At 37.6% G+C, this 8730-nt stretch overlaps 1 long non-coding RNA gene across 1 annotated transcript; it reads left to right on the top strand.

Moving 5' to 3' along the window:
* The first annotated feature begins 4929 nt into the window (after positions 1-4929).
* On the top strand, positions 4930-7040 carry LOC127097753 (uncharacterized). The gene is made up of 2 exons (XR_007793158.1): positions 4930-5523; positions 6688-7040. It is a non-coding gene; the product is annotated as an uncharacterized LOC127097753 (long non-coding RNA).
* Positions 7041-8730: the final 1690 nt, after the last annotated feature.

Raw genomic sequence — 8730 nt, 5'->3', positions numbered from 1 at the left:
GTCATGATATCCAAGAATAACCCCAAGATCATGTCAGCTCTGTCAATGCTCTTAGTCTCTTCCATGATCCTTGGATGACTGGTGTCGGCGAATCATTTTCTTTCTGACGGAGGAATGGATACGGTGAGTTTTCTGGTTAACATGCATGAAATGTGAATGAATGAACGCATATGTTAGGGATGGAATGAAAATAGTTAAGAAACATCCATAGATTCAAAGCCTTAATGATATAACAACCCAGGTTCAAAGCTCCAACATACATACAACAATGCAATAACATAGGTTAACAACACCAATAGTCCGAATAATTTGTGTATACTTCCTAATGCAGGATCAAAGGTCCAACGTCCATGAGAATAAGGTATGTAGAGTCTATGGTTTCCTGCAAGAAAAAACCATATCCCCCTCACAGGTATGGACTATGCTCCAAGGTGGTCCCTAGAAGGTCTCCCAGAGTCATCGACTCGAAATGAAAATACCCTGCTGTAGTGAATGCTCACAGGATAAAAGTACTTCCAAGTGAATCTAGTATGGGTGTGTCTCTCGTGACAACCCAACGCGCGAAACGCATGTGTACGCGACTATCCACGAATCTATCGTGTGTGTATACTAAGCTTGGGTATAGAGCTTCACTCATATAGTATCAACCCCAACCCAACAACAACATATAAAAATCCAGTGTAATAGAATGTACAGAAATGTAAGACAATAAAATAAATGACGAATAATATAAAGTGAGTAAGGTATAAAGATGAACACCTAAAACTAGCGAGAAAGAACCAAAACTAGGCTCGACTCCTTTCAGCATCTAGGAAGTACTCCAAGCAACGAAGCATCCCTAGCAGAGTCTCTAGCTGAAGTTAGCGGAAATATACCCGAACGTATTGCACGGTCGAACATATAACAAAGTCGCCATCAAACTTTATTTATTCCCGAAGGAAAGGGAAAACATTGATAAAACCCGAGGGAAAGAGATATGATGGGTAAGGAAGTCGGTTATGTAAGGGGAATGTATTAGCACCCCTTACATCCATGGTACTTCATGGGAACTGTTTTGATTGTTCTTGCTCGAATATGTGTTATAACTAAAGATTACTCGCAAAATATGGGAGAAAAGTAAAAGAATAGATAAAGTGTTTGGTGAGGATTTGGGCCCTCATGCCTACATATCTGTTGGTGTAAGCCCTAGAGGCCAATACTTTTGGTACTTGTATCGAATTATTTATTAATAATAAAAGGCTTTTTCTTTATTACGTTTGTTTAATAAAGTCCCTAGAATAGCTAGTCTGTTTAATGTATCAAGTATGACTTAATCATGAGATCACATTAAACATAAGGACACTATTCTTAAAGTATCCGTAGTCGAGCTTTATTGTGAAGTGGGATGACATTAAAGCATTAAGACTATTATGTATATAGACTGATGATCACATCTCATGGATCATGGATAAGGAGTTATCAAGTCTTAAACATAGGTATGAATATTAAGAGTAATATTTATACCGGATTGACCCGCTATGAGAATACTATATAGAAAGTTATGCAAAGTGTCATAAGTTATTCTCATGGTGATAATGGTGTATACCACTCTTCGACCTGAAACCACTATGGACCCTAGATGTAGAGTCGAGTGCTTTATTGCTGATCAAACGTTGTCCGTAACTGGATAACCATAAAGACAATTGATGGGTACTCCACAAAGCATGCTGAGGGACATGAGTGTCCTAGATGGAATTTGCCCATCCTGCGTAACAGGATAAATGTCTATGGGCCCAATATTGAACTGGACAAGGATGACACGGTCTATGCCTTGTGTTCAATATAGACATAAGGGCAAAAGGGTAATTATACACATAAGTATTATCACAGAAGGAATTGTCAGATCACATGACATTTTCGTGTCTTGGGTAGCAGTGATGTGTTGCTAGATACCACTCACTGTTTATTATGTTAAATACATGATTTAATATAATTGTCAATGCCGCGAAAACCTACAGGGTCACACACAAAGGACGGATTGATGAGAGATAGAGTAACTAAGGAACACCGTAAGGTACGGTGCCCTTAAGTGAATTGTAGAACATCGTTAAGGTACGGTATACTTAAGTAGAATACGAAATATGGTAAGGTACCATGAGCTTAAGTGATTTTGGACATATTATAAGATATGGGCCAAAATACACTTAAGTGGGCTTTTTAGCTTGAAGCCCACACAAGTGGTTCTATAAATAGAACCCTTGTGCAGAAGCATTTATAGCGGTTGCATTATTTTCGTTCTCTCTCTCTCTCTCACTCTCTCACTCAAAGCCTTCATTCGTACCAGCTAGCACTGAGATTGAAGGAATCCGTTCGTGTGGACTGAGTAGAGACGTTGTCATCGTTCAACGTTCGTGATCGCTCCGTGGATCTGCATCAAAGGTTTTGATCGTCGCAAGAGATCTGCACCAAAGGTTTCAATCGTCACAAGAGGTAAATATTCTATCACTGATCATGACCATTCGTAAGGATCTCTAAAGGAGAAAATTTTAATTTCCGCTGCGTTTTGGATCACAATTATCCTTCAGTATCCTCATAGTGCAATGAGGAATTCAGAGCTCCGTAGTTCAAAGAACTGGTGGTGGGAGATGAAAAGAATTGTGATCAAGGTATGGTATGAACCAAAGGATTGTGTTGTTTGAACTCCAATAAGGGTGAAAATATGAACCCAAGAGTAAAATTGGCTTTAACCAATATGTGGACTAGCAGGGCTGGCACTATATGGTATAGCCGAAAACAAGATGAATTAAGTGTTTGGGTACGATCCAAACAGCTCTTGGTTCACAAAGTGACGCAAGATGAAGCATAAAAGGATTGTGTATTTGGCTCAAAGAATAGGCTATATCACATGAAGTGGATGAAGGTAAAGTATGAATGCATCTTGTAAATTAACGGAATAAAGTGACCAAAGTCACATAAGAGAGGGATTTGGTAATAGGTGACTGACGATGTATAGTTTGAAACCAAAGGTGAAGGTATATATTGGAATCCATGGGAGAAATAGAATTTTTACCATAGAGGGAAACGTCGTCTTAGCCAAAAAGGAAGGAATTAAATGTCTGGGTATGAGCCAAAAAACTCTAGGTACAAATGCGGACTGTCGCTATATCGTCCTAAAAGGGTATATGGAATTCCAAAGAAAACTGTGTTTCTGATTTCAAAGAAACAAAATGTCACTAAGGTGAACGATTTATGATCTAAGGTAGATAATGGATTATGAAAGGTATGAATGGTTCCCTAAGGCGGAATAAGGAATAATTAGGATTATGCTCGCCAAGGATTTGCATCCCCGTGCCTACGTATCCTCACTGTGCAATGAGAAAATCAGAGCAATCGTAGTTCGTGGAACCATCTGAACAAAGAGAGATGGAAAGTGATGAAAAATAAAACTTGCACCAACATAACGGTATCAAGGGAACCCACAATTAGAAAGTGAACTTGGAACCAAAGAGTAAAACTGGCATTAACCTATATGTGGACTAGTCGGGTTGCCACTATATGGTATAGCCAAGAACAAGGTGGATTAAATGTCTGAGTATGATCCAAACAACTCTTGATTTACAAGATACCGCTATATCATCCTAAAAGGGTATATGCGGGGCCCAAAAGGAGTTATTGTTGAGTACAAGGGACACTATATCACTGGCTGGGGAACAAACAGTTCGAGATCAAAGAAGAACAATATATTGGATCCATGAAAGAGATAAACTCTGAATTAGAGTGTAAACATGTGTCTTAGCCAAAAGAGAATGAATTAAATGTTTGGGGATGATCCAAACAACTCTTGATTCAAGAGGTGGACTGTCGCTATATCGTCCCAAAAGGATGTACATGGAGTCCAAGGAGAAGTATATTTGATCTCAAAAAGATGGTATTGATTTAATTAATGAATAATGATGTGAACGATATATAGGGTAGCTCGCGAAGAATCTGGGTTCTCCTGCCTACGTATCCTTATAGTGCAATAAGGAGATCATATTTTTCGTAGTTCATTGAGAGTCTGACTTGAGGCCTCGAGCTCCACAACTTACAGAAAAAGTCTTATTAAGAGACCAAAGGTCTTTTGGTCACTCCAATTAGACTGTGAAGGATTATACAAGATCAAAGGATTTAGTGGATCAAAATTTCTTTTGATCAACTTGAATCGAGGGTTTGAGTTGATTTTGAGAATTAGGTTAATCCTAATCTAAGGGTTAAAATTATTAAAGGGTTATATCTAAGGGAACACGTAATTGTTAAAACTTGATTAAAATTCTATGTTAAAATTAATTCTAGGAGATCATGCAATCATATGGTCAAAATACCAAAATAACCCTAAAAGGGTAAAAAGGTCATTTTTCAAAATATCAACTAGGAACAAAATTTAAATTATGATTAAAATTCTAACAAGAATCTAAAATGATCAAGTTCTAAAAATGATTTTAACCTAATTATTTAGAAACTAAATTAACTTCTTAAAATCAATTAAAAATGAATTAAACATATTTACTTCTAAATCCAATTAGCTATTAGTTAACTATTCACTAATCAAGAATTTAATTGCTAATTAAATCCTAATCATTAACTAAATTCCCTAATGACTAACTAATCTACCAATTGTTAATTAAATCCAGCACCAACAAAACCCAAGCCCAATCAGCAACTGAAATCGGGCCTAGAGGAAAGGAGGGGGTGCATGTCCGTTAGCACATCGGTGTGAAAACGGATTGGGTGTGGTGCACCGAATGAACCTTAAGCCCATAACCTTTCTTGCAAAAATATTCAATGCCAAGCGATCACGAGGGTGCAGGGAGCGAAATGCATAAACGTTTGGGCCTTAGGCCCAACCTTCCAATCTAGGATCCATTCCCTTCATTCTTTGACCTATGTGATTGAAGCTAAATATTCAATGAATTCAAACCTGTAAAGAGACTCCAAGGGATGGCAAAACGGGCTCGGCCCGCTGGTCATGCCCGTTTTACCCGCACTTTTGTGCGGGGCGGACCAAAGATTTAGGTCCTTACCCTCAAAAGTCTCTGTCCCGTCCCGCCCCGTTTTTTTCGCGGGCTTTTGTGGGAATATATATTTACATAAATTTTTGCATTTTTAGATTTAAATACTGCAGTGCCCGCGAGCTTTCCCCGCTCCGCCCTCACTTTTTGATCCGATTTGATCCGATTTTCCATATCTTCTCTTTTCCCCCTTCCCAATGTAGCTTCTGTTTCGGATTATGAAGCTCTAAGAAAAATGGTGGAAACGATGCCTTCTCTCTTGTGATTGAAGCCTTCGCAAATCGAAGATTCAGTTGAACTCTTGCCGGATGAAGGTTCGGTTGAGGCTCTTGCAGAATTGAGGTTCCGTTGAGGCACTTGCAGAATCGAGGTTCTGTTGAGGCACTTGCTGAATCGAGGTTCCGTTTAGGCACTTGCAGAATATTGGAGTCTAATTCTTGGTGAGAAAATCAGAGTTTGAACTTGGTGAAGACTTCAGAGAGAGAACTTGGTGAAGGTTGAGCTCCTTTTATAACCTTCTGATTCTGATGATTTTATTACTCCCTCCCACTCCATCCATTCTGTTAGATAAGTTTGTTAAGATTAGTTGAAAAGTGGTTAGTTAGTTGAAACAGTTAGGAGGTTGAAATGTTAGTTAGAGGTGAGTGAAGGGAAATCGGTTAGTTGTTCGGAAACTCAGTTAGAAGGCGGTTAATTATGTCAATGCTTGAAATTCTGTTAGAAAATTTGTTGACATTGGTGTTAATATATTACTTAAATTGGTTAACTATTATTATGATGAAATTCAAAACTGACTATGAGATTTAAAAAAGAGGTTAGGCTATTAGTGTCAGAATCATGTTAGTTCTAACTTGGCATAAGGTAGCTTGTTATGTTGCTTGAGTTTGGATGTTAGCATGTGTATGGTTCTGTGCTTACGACGAATTATTTTTTAATGTTTAGATTATGTATGTTGAGATGGTTTATGTAGGTTGGATGTGCTCCTTGTGAATCATAAGCAAATCCAAATACTGCTTAAGTCATGGAAGTTTGGATGGTTATGGGTAATATTGTGCTACTGATATTTGTTATGTGAATGTGAATAATAGCCATGAGTTAGTAAAATTCGGTGACAGTTATTGAATATCCCATTGAAATGTTCATCATGCAAAAAACTGTTAGTTTAACTTATTAATTAATCTGCAGTTTGGAATAGCTAGGTGTTGGAGAAATTGGCCAGTTGTTATATTAATTGGATACTTATAGGAATTATGAAAAGGATGCATGATGTTAGTTAGCTCAAATGTGTTGGAACTTTAATGTAATAGCTAACTGTTTGTGTCTTAATTCAATTAGAAGTGCCATGCTAGCAGTATCAATGCAAATAGGCCAATGGTGTTTTGATTTGGTGATGATGAATGGAAGTTTAGATTGAAGTTAAGATTGTATTGTTGGTAAAAATCAAATAGACTTGCTAATGAACTTGGTAAAGTTTGTGTGAACACATAATAGTTGATGAATCGGTTAGGGTTAAATGCTTGTTAATGATTTAGTAAATGCTAATGATTGGTAATGAATGCTAATGATTGATAATGATGAATATGCCATGCTTTTTTGTATTATTTTGCATTTCTGATCTCATTTCAAATTCTGATCTTGATTCACTAGCTTGTTTTGCTAGGTTTATGTTCATCAATCAAGCATGCTATGAAGTGGACAATGGTTGGACAACATTTCATGGCATCCAAGTTGTAATTTAAAGTATCCATCATGAAATGGTCAACAAAAGATCAAGAGTTAAACATTGAATATCGGATTAGACATAGGATGAGGATTTAGGGTTTTAGGATGAAGAGGGGTTGAGTTGACTTTGGTCAAAGTTGACCAAAAAGTCAATAGTTGACTAAAGTCAACATTTGGTCAACATGTGTTTTTTTGTGTAATTTTTGTAATGTATGAACACTTCTGATGGATTGTAATGATGGAATTGACATTTTGAATGAAATATGACACCCTGAATGGATTTTATGTGAACACGACTTGAATGGGAATGAATTGATGAATTTGAACATGAATCTTATATGAACTATTTAAAATGAATGGAAATGAACAATGATTATGACTTGATCATGATTTGTAAATGATACGACTTTGAATCAACTATGATCGTAACTTGTAATTGACATAAACATGGGTTGAACCAACGTTTTGTGAAGGACTGGAATCAAATCACGGATCCATGAATGGACCATTAAACATGAACCAAATTACATAGCAATGATTGAAAATATCAATGACAAGCATGACCCCAAAACCAAGGCCTATTAATAGGTGAAATAAATAATGACCAAATGCAAATAGGCTAGGCAAAGCAATGGCAATGGCTAGGCATGAGGATGACTAGGTGACATAGTAATAGGCACAAACCAAAGGATACAAATACATGATGCACACGTGGGATCAACAACAAGGAACCAACAAGAATAACCATGAACAAAAGGTTGTAGGATGAAGCTTGACCAAGCAAGAGAATCAAGAACCAATGGTAGCAAGGAGCATCAGATGAAACTGGGGTTATGGACCCATGATCAAGTGGGAGCCCCAAATTAGGGTTTATGAGTCAAGCTAGATACGCAGAAGGTCAAACACAAGATACTATAGAAGAAAAGCCAAGAGTTAGAGTTGGGATGCACAGATGAATTTCAAGGTGTAGGCCTCAGGAGTTAAGGTCCCAAAGAATCGAGCAGTTATGGTTTCAACCCATATGATGAGAAAAACCACTATCTTCAGGCCAAAGCCCTGATTTTTGTTAACCACAAGCTTGAACCTATGATGTTGGTTAGAATGTGTTAATCATGAATGAATGATGCACATGAATAAGTCATGAGTGAGTCTTAAGTCATAAGTCCAATGAAAGGCAAAAAGGGAGGGTAAATTTTGGGGTATAACACTTACAAAACTCAACCTATGGACTATTAGACTCATAGGGAGCTTACAAACCTCAGACTCTGATGTTGTCAAGTTAGTTAAACTGGCCAACCATTGTTCTTAAATACATTTCTTTGTCATCATAAAAAAGGGGGAGATTGTTCGAACAAGATTGTTCATATCTTTTGAATTTTGATGATAACAAAGTACTTAAAGAACAAATGGGTATACTAACATATGTATAATTAATATATAAAAACTTGGAATTTTTTGAACTATTTTGTGGTTTTGTTGTTGAATTCCCGATGTTTTGCACCGAATGTCATATAAATTGCAACTGGCTTTGGTATCCTTGATGTGTGTGCTAAGTGTGTAGGAAATGGTGCAAGAAACTAAAGGAAAAAAAGAAAACAAAGAACAAGGAACAAAGCCAAGATGGGAAGTTTCAGCATGCTCGTCGAGCGAGAGCTGGCGAAGGAAAAGCGAGCTCCCGGGGTGAGCTATGGTAAGCTTGGGGCGAAGCCTTCCAGACTTTGGGAATAACCAAAATTGCGTCTTGGTCGCCCGACGAGGGCTTGTGATTGTGAGTTCCCCGTGAAAGGTCTTGGTCCGGGCGAGTGAAGATATTTTACTGAAGGTGGTTTGCTGATTTTCTGCCAGTTGGAAGGCACGAAAAGTGACTTTCGTCGGGCGAGACAGTAAATTCTCAACTTTGTATAAATAGGTCCAAATCATATTTTTGGGCTCTCTCTTGGTTTTTCTGGTCCTCTCAGCAAATAGATAGTTACGGCTGAAG

The sequence above is a fragment of the Lathyrus oleraceus genome, chromosome 6 (assembly GCF_024323335.1).
Source record: "Lathyrus oleraceus cultivar Zhongwan6 chromosome 6, CAAS_Psat_ZW6_1.0, whole genome shotgun sequence".
In the NCBI taxonomy this organism is placed as follows: Eukaryota; Viridiplantae; Streptophyta; class Magnoliopsida; order Fabales; family Fabaceae; genus Lathyrus; species Lathyrus oleraceus.
This window is presented reverse-complemented; position numbering and strand designations above follow the sequence as displayed.